This window comes from Triticum aestivum, chromosome 4A, assembly GCF_018294505.1.
Source record: "Triticum aestivum cultivar Chinese Spring chromosome 4A, IWGSC CS RefSeq v2.1, whole genome shotgun sequence".
NCBI classification, from domain to species: domain Eukaryota; kingdom Viridiplantae; phylum Streptophyta; class Magnoliopsida; order Poales; family Poaceae; genus Triticum; species Triticum aestivum.
In genome coordinates, this window is record NC_057803.1 from 506,286,873 (window position 1) to 506,297,191 (window position 10,319).

Sequence of the window (10,319 nt, forward strand, 5' to 3'; positions counted from 1 at the left end):
GCCGGTGACTGCCAACCAGATGTCTCATGACTTCGAATACCCACCGACCACTAATTTATTACCATTTTTGTCCTTCATATACGCGCTGATGGGTGGGCCCTATGGTAATGTGCGCTACTGAATGTGGACCATTTGACTGGTCAATTGATCGTGTTATCAACAAATTACGGAGCTGTATGGTGAGCTAGTGACCGTATGATCATCCTAAAATGTACTCCTATTTTATTAACACAGTACAGACTCAAACTACCATTTCTTTCTTTCATATACGGGCTAACAGGTGGGCCCCACGGTTACGCGCCCCGATGGTGCAACACTAGTTGCACCACGTGGAATGTTTGACTGGTCAATTGATTGTGTCATCAACAAAAAACGGAGTTGTACGGGTGAGCCAGTGACCGTATAATCATGATATGTATTTGTTTAACATGGTACAGACGCAAGGGCTCATATATACGCGCAAGAACTCACCGCTATAAGCGCACACACGCGAACCCTACCCCTATGAGCACCTCCGAGAGAGTGGGCCGGCATATATGATCTTGAGATTTTACGAAGTCACCATAGGTGCCTCGTAGTCGAGTGGAACGTCTCCTCCCACTAAACGTACATCACCAGAAAATACTGAAATTAACACAAGATAAATGCGAGCACCGGGACTTTAACCTTGGTGGACTCGAGAAACCACTGTCCTCTAACCATCCAAACACATGTTGGTTAGCACGACAAAATGTATGTGGTGACCGTGATGAGCTTATTCTGAAGTCCAGTGACCATATTGTGCCTTCGCTTCAAATACAATGACCGTAAGTGTCGTCAACAAAATACGGAGCATGCATCAAATGCAAAGTCCGTCAGTGTCATCAACAAAATATGGAGACATATCGTGAGCTAGATACCATTGTACTATTGTATATGCTTATTTTCTTAGTGGCCGATTGCATGTGTGGTGTGGTGGGCACATCATTTCTAGTTGTGGTGGGTCAACATGAAGACTCATGGGCCAGTTCCATCCTGCGCCACATATAGGTTGGACCGAGGCGTGTTATACGAAGACCCCTGTGGAGGACTCGGCGTACAACACGAAGCTACCAGAGTCGCGGAGGACTTTATCCCCACTAGTGATAAGCCGACTATATATGATTTGTAACCCTAGGCCCTTAGTATGTTATACAAGCTTGGGAGCTAGTTCGTCGATAGTATAGACACACACACAATGCATGGTATCCACGTGTACTTTGTACACACCCCTATCACTAATATACAGTACCAGGAGTAGGCTCTTTCTTCAACTGCAATTGAGTTCTAGCATGTGCATGTTTTTATTTCATGTTATCGATCCATAGAGTGAGAGCGGTTTGAAATACAGGCAATGGATGCTTTTGCAATTCATATATAAACATTAATTAGTGCACTCCATGTTGTTAGTGTGGAAGCACTTTATACATTTGTCACTTGCATGGATACATTCCAAATTGCTAGCTACGTAATAGAATACATGTTGAATTCAACATAAAGGTGGTTTCGAAGATTCGAATTCATAGGAAGTGCATTCATCTATTTGAACCCGAGATAATGGCATTTGTAAATCAGATGTAAAAGGGGGCATCAATCTTTGTTGTGAGTTTGAACATGCTATATATATTCATACGCATATCTAACTTATTTTTCAACCAAGGAGATTATATCTGGAACCATGCATGAACTGAGGTAAGTTGCATATTTTTTAATATATACTCGTGTACAATGTATATTCAAATGTACCCCCTCCATTCCAAAATAATCGTAGTTTTAGGATTTTCAAGAGTAAAGATTTGTGAAGTTCGACAAATCCTGAAAGTTCAATTCAAGAGAACCGAAAACGTTAATGCTTCTGCTCCCAAATATTGAACGAAGCGCCAAATAGGCCTCTGGTCACCTGAAACCGCGCGAGACTAATGTTTTGATGGTAGGAAATTTCTGTCCTGACTCTGGCCCGTGTAGCCTATCGGCCCAATGTCCAAAGGTCTAAACTGGGGTAGGTTTGTAACTTCACCAAGACGCCAGAGAAGCATTCATACGCCGTGGGCGCCTACCCATGCACTCGGCCGAAATCTATCCCGCCCACATTTGGGACACGTGACATGACTGTCCTACCCCCAACCCGCAATATGTCCGAAATTTTAGATGGGGGGAAAGTTTGTAACTTTCCCCAAATTTCAAACAAGCGCGTCTCAAACCGAAACATTGTTGCCCCTTAGTTCCCTGCCTCCCTCCGTTTCACCATTCATACTCCGTGGGCGCGAAAACGCCCTCTCCACCAGCCGCGAAACCCCAGCCTCCTCCGTCCTCCAACCCATAGTGGCCAATCCACCGCCGCCCTCCTCCATCATGCCGGAGCCGGTACCCCGACGTCGTTGTCCAACGCAACTGCAACCGCAACGCCCTCAAGGACTTAGCAGCTACCTCCACGACGCCGATGCCGACGTGCGCCGTATCAGAACCACTCCGACCATGTTGTCCTACGCCTCACTACTGCGGCTCCACTATCGCAACCGTCCACCGCACCGGAGCTGTTCCCGCTATGCCATCGTTCGCTGCCTCGGATCTGCTTCCCCGCCGCCGACAGACGGCCACCGCACCACACTCAATAACTTGGCCATGGGTTCGTCCAAGGCTGCACCGTCCTCCACAACTTTTGGTTTCCGGCGAACAACAAGAAGATCATCGGAAAAACAGAAGGAGGACACAACACTGCCAGGAGAAAGAGGTACTCCTCTTCCCTTATTCGTGCAAATCTTACGTCTCCGCTCACCCCGTATTCATCCCGAAAGAAACTAGTTGAGCACTTCTTACTGCATCTTCTTCGTGATACTAAATGCACAAAGTTTCCTCCCTTTTACTATTTCACCTTTGCTAGAGGTCAGTAGCCCACCTGGATTTCAATTCAGGGTCAGTCGAACCGCAATTAAAAGAAGCAGCACCCGCTTAGGCGCGCGGAGCACCTAGTCCGCCTGTTCCCCGGGGAAGCGGCGCATCGGGGTCTATCATAGGGGTGTGGGGCGCAGGAGCTACTTGCGCCCGATCTGGAGGTCGGCGGGGCTTGAATGGATGGCCAGGGGGGCAGTGCCAAGCACGGCGGTGCGGTGAGGTCGAGGGGAGGGCGCAAGCAGGGGAGGAATACTGGGCCAGTGGTCGCTGGCGTTTCGAGGAAGATCGTCAACACTAAGTCGCTGGAGGTAGATGAAGGCGATCTGCCCGTTCTTTGTACATCAGACGGTGCATAAAAAATGGACTGACCTATTTGCTTTCAATCGACTGTTATTTTTATAGAATCTTGTAGTAATTTAGTGTGCCATGCATGTTGTAGAGCTATCATATGTCTCTCGTCATTTATTTCTCACTGACCTGCTATCTGCTACGTTTACACTATACTAATTGTGCACACATTTCACCCATCACACTATTGTTTTTATATGCATGGGTATTTCAGACTCTAACGCAATGTTGATGAATGCAGAAAAGAAAAGACAAAAGTCGCTCCAGTGTAATTCGAAGATAAGCACTAAGCGTTCCAGCGCTCTAACGGGTGCAGTGCCAGCAGTTGGAGACAGTAAACGTAGCTCTGCAGTTGATGGCCTCAATTGCCACACACAATCATCCCAGGTGCTTGCTTTAACTTCGCGCTGTCAAATGTGGTTGCATGTTGCATATGGTGTCTAGCTTGTATTGCTTCCAATTTGGTTAAATTGCATCTGCTTACTTTACACATTATACCTTTGATAATGACATGCCTTCCTGTTTTTGATACATACTACATATGTCTATTAACCATGTTCGTACATCAAACTAATGCTCTTTTGTATCCCTCGTCAATCAATTATGATGAGACAGTCACCCGGGTGGGTTTCTGTGAGATGCCTTACTCATTAAAGAGTGTAGTGTCATCCTCCCCACATGATTCTCAAGAAACAGCAAGGCTAAATGAAGATAGTCAACGTAGCTCTCTAGTTGATCACCGCAATTCCCCCACACCACCATCGCAGGTGCTTGCTCTTACTTGGCAGTGTGATATGTAGTGTTCGTCTTACATGAAAGTAGTGTTCGTCAGTATCATGCATCAATGAGTTCCGAAGAGCAAATTTTATTCCTTTTTCTTATGGGTTTGACTTGACAAGGCAAAATCAAGAAAGAGGAAGGAAAAGAGTAAGGAATGCGATGATGGTGGTCGTCTGCAGCAACGTAAACGGAGCATCTGTATCGATTCTCCTTGTACTGATAGTGCATTACAACGTCCAAGTCTCCGGTCCCCTACTCCACCATCGAAGGTGCTTGCTCTAACTTGGCAGTGTGATATCTAGTTGCATGTTGCATATGGTGTCTAGCTCGTACTGCTCCTAATTAGTGTAAACTGAATCTGCTTAGCTTACACATGATACATGTGAATATGACACGCTTTCCTGTTTTTGGTACATACTATATCTTATGATAAGGCGCCTTTAAGTCGCCACTGTGATATTGGTTGTGTCTTGCATATGATTTCTAGCATGTACTGCTTCTAATTTGTTGAAACACCATACAGTTTGAACTTGGCAGAGTGATATTGGTTGCATCTTTCATATGGTGTCTAGCTTGCAGTGAAATGCCTTCTGCTTAGTTACCACATCATCGGTGTGAATATGTCACACCATCCTGTTTTTCATACATATTCCATCCTCGCATCATGTGTTTGCCTTTCATACGAGTAGTGTTCGTCAGTATCATGCATGAATGAGTTCTGAAGAGCGAATTTCATTCCTTTTTCTTATCGGTTTGACTTCACAAGGCAAAATCATTACAGCTGAAGGAAATTAGTCCGACAGTGGATTACGGTGGTCCTTCGGATCAACTCAAACAGGGGGTCTCTATAGATTCTACTCCGCCATCCTCCCAACAAGATTCGCAAGACAACACAAGGCTGGACAGTCAACGTAGCTGTGTAGATGATGAGCACATCTCCCCTACTCCACCATCACAGGTGCTTGCTCTAACTTCACACTATTATATGTGGTTGCATGTTGCATATGATGTCTAGCATGTATTGCTTCTAACTTGAATTGCATCTGCTTACTTTACACATAATGCCTGTGAATATGACATGTGTTCCTGTTTCTAGAACATACGTGTACATGATGAGCACATCTCCCCTACTCCACCATCAGGTGCTTGCTCTTACTTGGAACTGTTATACGTGGTTGCGTTTTCCGTATGATGTCTAGTTTGTATTGCTTCTGATTATGTTGAATTGCATCTGCGTAGCTTACAACTTATACCTGCAATGATCACTTACCCATAAGACACATTTAACTTGGGACTGTGATGTAGGTTGCATCTTGCATTGTCTTCTAGCTTGTACTGCTTATAATTTCTTGAAATGGCACTTACGATGAGACACTTTTTACCTGATAGAGTGATATTGGTTGCATGTTCATATGGTGCCTAGCTTTCATTTATTCTAATTTTGTTGAAATGCCTTCCGCTTACTGTTTTTTCATACATATTCCATCCTCCTATCGTACGTGTGAATATGAAACGCTGTCTTTTTTGTATATATTCCATCCTCCTATCCTGCGCTTGCCTTACATCAAAGTAGTGTTCGTATGTATCATGCATCAACCAGTTATGTAGAGCTAATTTTATTCATCTTCTTGTGGTTTTGACTTCATAAGGCAATATCAGAAAATAGGAAGGAAAAGAGTAAGTTAGGGGATGTTGGTGGTCCTCCGCACCGACGCAAACAGAGACTCTCTAGATTTGCCACTACTACTGCTAATGAAGTTGAAGTCCCAAGTCTACATGATGAGTTCATCTCCCGTACTTCACCATCGCAGGTGCTTGCTCTAAGTTGACAGTGTGATAATTGGTTTCATGTTGCATATGTTGTCTAGCCTGTATTTCTTCTATTTTGATTAAATTGCACCTGCTAAGTTTATACGTTATACACGTGCATATGACATGGCTTTCTGTGTCTTGAATACACTGCATCTATCTATCATACCATGTTCTTACATCAAAGTACTGCTGTTGTGTATCCTGCATCAGTCACTCATGATTGGACGCTTTTAACATGGCAGTTTGATAGTGGTTGCATCTTGCATTGATTTCTATGTTGTACTGCTTCTAATTTTTCGAATTTCCACTTATAACAAGACACTTTTAACTTGGCAGAGTAATATTGGTTGCATCTTTCATATGGTGTCTAGCTTGCATTACTTCTATTTTCTTGAAAATCGTTCTGCTTAGTTTGCACATCGTAGCTGTGAATATGTCATGCCATCCTGTTTTTCTTACATATTCCATCCTCACATGGTTGTCTTACATCAAAGTATTGCTTGTCTGTATCATGCATCAATGAGTTCTAAAGAGTGATTTTATTCTTTTGTGTTGTGGGTACAACTTGACATGGCAAAGTCAAAAAAGAGCAAGGAAAAAAATATAGTAGGGAGTGTTGTTACTCGTCGGGTGAAACGGAAAAGGTTCTGCCATCGAGATTCTGCTGGTACTTATAGTGTAGTAGAAGGTCCAAGTCCACTGGCTAAATCTACAAACACAGTATCACTTGCTCCACCAGCTGCAGCATCCGCTTCAACTGTACCAGCATCTCAACCAGTTACTCGTTCGTTTGCTCCGGAACTGGCGAGTTCCCAAGGAGCCTTCACACCTAACACTACTTTCGAAGCACTGCTGACACAACAGGACTTGGCAAGATCAGATGAACCTCATGAGCATCAACACCAAGACGGTACCTGACCAAGTCAAGTTGTAGTTGCATGCTCCTTTATATGTACTCTCACAGTTTGATGTACACTCACACTTTCCATATTCGTTGTTGAACTAGCACCACGGCGCAAGCCGAAGCAGACATCAGGGATAATGCTTGACAGATTAACAAAATCTAAAGGAGGAAGAATGGAGATCCATTTTGAGGCAGGTTTAAAAAGGCCACATGATGCTACAGAGCCAGCCAAGTTAGTATCAGAGGCAGCCGTTGCCGTTAGGTGTCATGCACGTATCCTCCCAACGTGGATCCAGTACAGGAATGAGAAAGACAATACCCAGTTTAACACCTTCTTGACCATTTATCCATAAGTAATGTTATTCATCGCAATTAGTAATATTGTCTTCCTTTGTCCCATACTTTCTAGCTTCCTCCTAATAAGACTCACATTCTTTTTTCAATAGATGAGGTTCAAGTTGGATCTGAAAGATGATGCAACTAGACAAGCATGCACTCATGTTTTTCAGTCTGCTCTGCGACAGTATCGGTACCACCTTAGAAAATCTCACTTTGAAGGCATGGCTAATAATGAAATCGTGCAAACATCTCCAGTGGAATATATTACAGATGAAGACTGGATAACCCTCATTAAACACTGGTCTGATCCAAAGTATCAGGTAGGCTATATGTATTTGATCAGACCACATATTGAACTTGTATTTATGTATGTGCCTTACAAGTGTATCTTCTTCTAGTCTAACTGTTTGAAGAACAAAACCAACCGTTCTAAAGTGAAATTCCAACAGACCACAGGATCTCGTAGCTATATTGCACACTGTGAGGCTGTTGTAAATAGCTGCTACTTCGTTCTTTTTTTGTGCCATATTATTGTATCTAGATTGACTTGTTCCAAATACATAGGAAATCTCGTGCGGACCAAAAAGAACCTGAACCGAATGCAGTGCAAATCTTCAAGGATTGCCACACCAGCAAGATGAAGGGCATGAGCACACCAGTTCAAGCCGATGTTGTAAGTCCTTACTCCTCCTTCCTTGAACTGATTGGTATTGTGATGTGTTCATTTAACTACTTGGTTTTGCAGCCAATGTCAGTTACTCTGTTCACTTTTATTCACAGTTGTCTTAACGTATCATTTCACCTTACATGGTTTAAAAGAGATGAATGATATTCTTTTGGTCTTGATCTGTAATCTAGTTGTTATGTTCACGTGCGCACACAATGATAAAATAGCCTGTTTGTTTTATATCTGTTTGCCCATGATATGAATGATGTCATACTATGTTCATCCTACTTTAAACCATGTCTCTTTATCCTTAGATGTCAATGAATGTGAGGAAATAGACAATACAATAGGCATGCTACATGGACATATGTTCTGAAAGTGATTTTATTATGTAGTTGGCACTACAATACATGCTAATGTATTACAGTAGTTCACCAAAATAAGTTATGTATAAACGTTTAACCTACTTTGTTTGTTTTTGTCTCATTAGTAACTTATCTGGTACACTAATCTACAATTTTAAACTTTCAGGAAGCTATGGAACAAATGATTGAACAACCACAACCACCTAAAGGTGACGAGGCTACTACAGTCACAATGTTACCTCTTACTACAGTGCGTCAGTATCTCTCCACTAACAGTGCAAAAAGCACCTTCCTGCGCAATTCTGGGTTGGTTGTCAAGGTAACCTCGTCGAAATCGCCTACTAAACAAAATCTTCCTGCTAGACAGAGTGATATATCTGTGCTCCAGACACGAGTCCAATCCCTAATGGGCGTTGTTTCGGAAACAAGAATAGTGGTTGAGAAATGTCGTCAAGATATGAATGGTTTTGAAACCAGACTATCAGACATTCGCTTCGTTGTTCAAGAGCAATGGCGGAAAAAAGGTGGAGATTGTGCTGCTCCATCAGATTCTACAGCCTGAAACATTAGCACTCAGGTCAAATGATCTATGCTTCTATACATCTTATGGTGCTTTTATCTGGAAGGACTGTAAAATTTATGCCAACAGGCCTTTTGTTGTATGGTTGGAATTTATTTTGTTGTGATCCAACATTTATGATGCTGCCTCAGGCTGCAGTAATTACGACGCTATTTTTGTATAGTGTAGGTTTATCTTAGTAATGTATTCGGCCGAAAGCTTCATAGGAGCCCAACATGCCAACATTTGTCGGGCCCATTCCAATTGGGCTAAAAACGATTACGGGCCAAAATTGGCATGTAGCCCACTAAAAATATCTGGGCCTAAATCAGCATAAGCTTTCATATTTTTCTGGTAGGCATGTGCCCATAGTGGGCCTTTAACAGGCCTAAACATAATTTGGGCCCTCTGTAAAAATAGGCCGTTTACAGGTGTAAATATCTCGAGCCCATAAAATACATGGGCCTTTAATAGACCGAAAGTGAGATTGGGCCCTGATTGGGCCAAATAACCCACTGGACTTTAACAGGCCGAAATTCGGACGGGCCGTAAATGCGCCGACCTAATACACGGGCCTTTAACAGGCCGGAACTTCGGTTGGGCTAGATTATCGTCATTTTTATATGGGCCGTTAATGGGCCCGATATGACGTTGGGCCACATATGGCCCATGGTTTACGTCCGGCGTTAACAGGCCGAAAATGACAACAGGCCGAAAGTGGCCCAAAGTTATAGTGGGCCTCTAATAGGCCGAATGTCAGACATGGCCGAATATGACCCAAATCCTTCATGGTCGTTTATGGGCCGAAAGTTTTGATGGCCTGTAAATGGGCCCAAATGAAGCTGGACCTTTAACAGGCCGGAAATACACCGGGCCATAATTCGGCCCAATTACTTAGCGGACTGTTAACGGGCCAGAAGTGACCATGGGCCGCGTTGATGACAAGTTTAGGACAGGCCGTTGACAGAGAATGATGGGCCTTTAGCTGGGCCGACCCATTATGGTCGGCAGAATCTTGTGGGCCTTTAGCTGGGCCGGCCCATTGTGGTCCGCATAATCTGGTGGGCCTTTAGCTGGGCTGGCCCATTATGGTCTACAAAATCGTGTGGGCCTTTAGCTGGGCCGGCCCATTATGGTCCGCTAAATTTTGTGGGCCTTTAGCTGGGCCGGCCCATTATGGTCGGCTAAATCTTATGGGCCTTCGGTTGGGCCGGACCATTTAATCTTTGTGGGCCACTTTTGGGCTGGTCCACGTGTCAACATATCATAGGCCCATCTCGACCGTTGGATGAGTGACAACTGTGCCAACGGAGCTGACGCGTGGATCCGTCAGCCAATGAGAATTTTACACGTGGAAAATCGGCATTGGTCATGGATATTAACGGGTTATCGGATCCAAAGTCCGACCCAATAGCTTAACGGCGTTCCGTTACGGTGGATGCCACGTGTCGGTCACCCTTGATGAAAGCACTTCTGTGACACGCGATTTATCATCGTGGAAGTGGATACTTCCGTGATGATAATTTTGGCAATGTCACGGAAGTGTATTTTTTTGTAGTGATGACAGTATATTCATAAGAACCATAGGTTTTTCTGAATGCTGTCTTGGGGATATCTTGCTCACGAATGCAAATC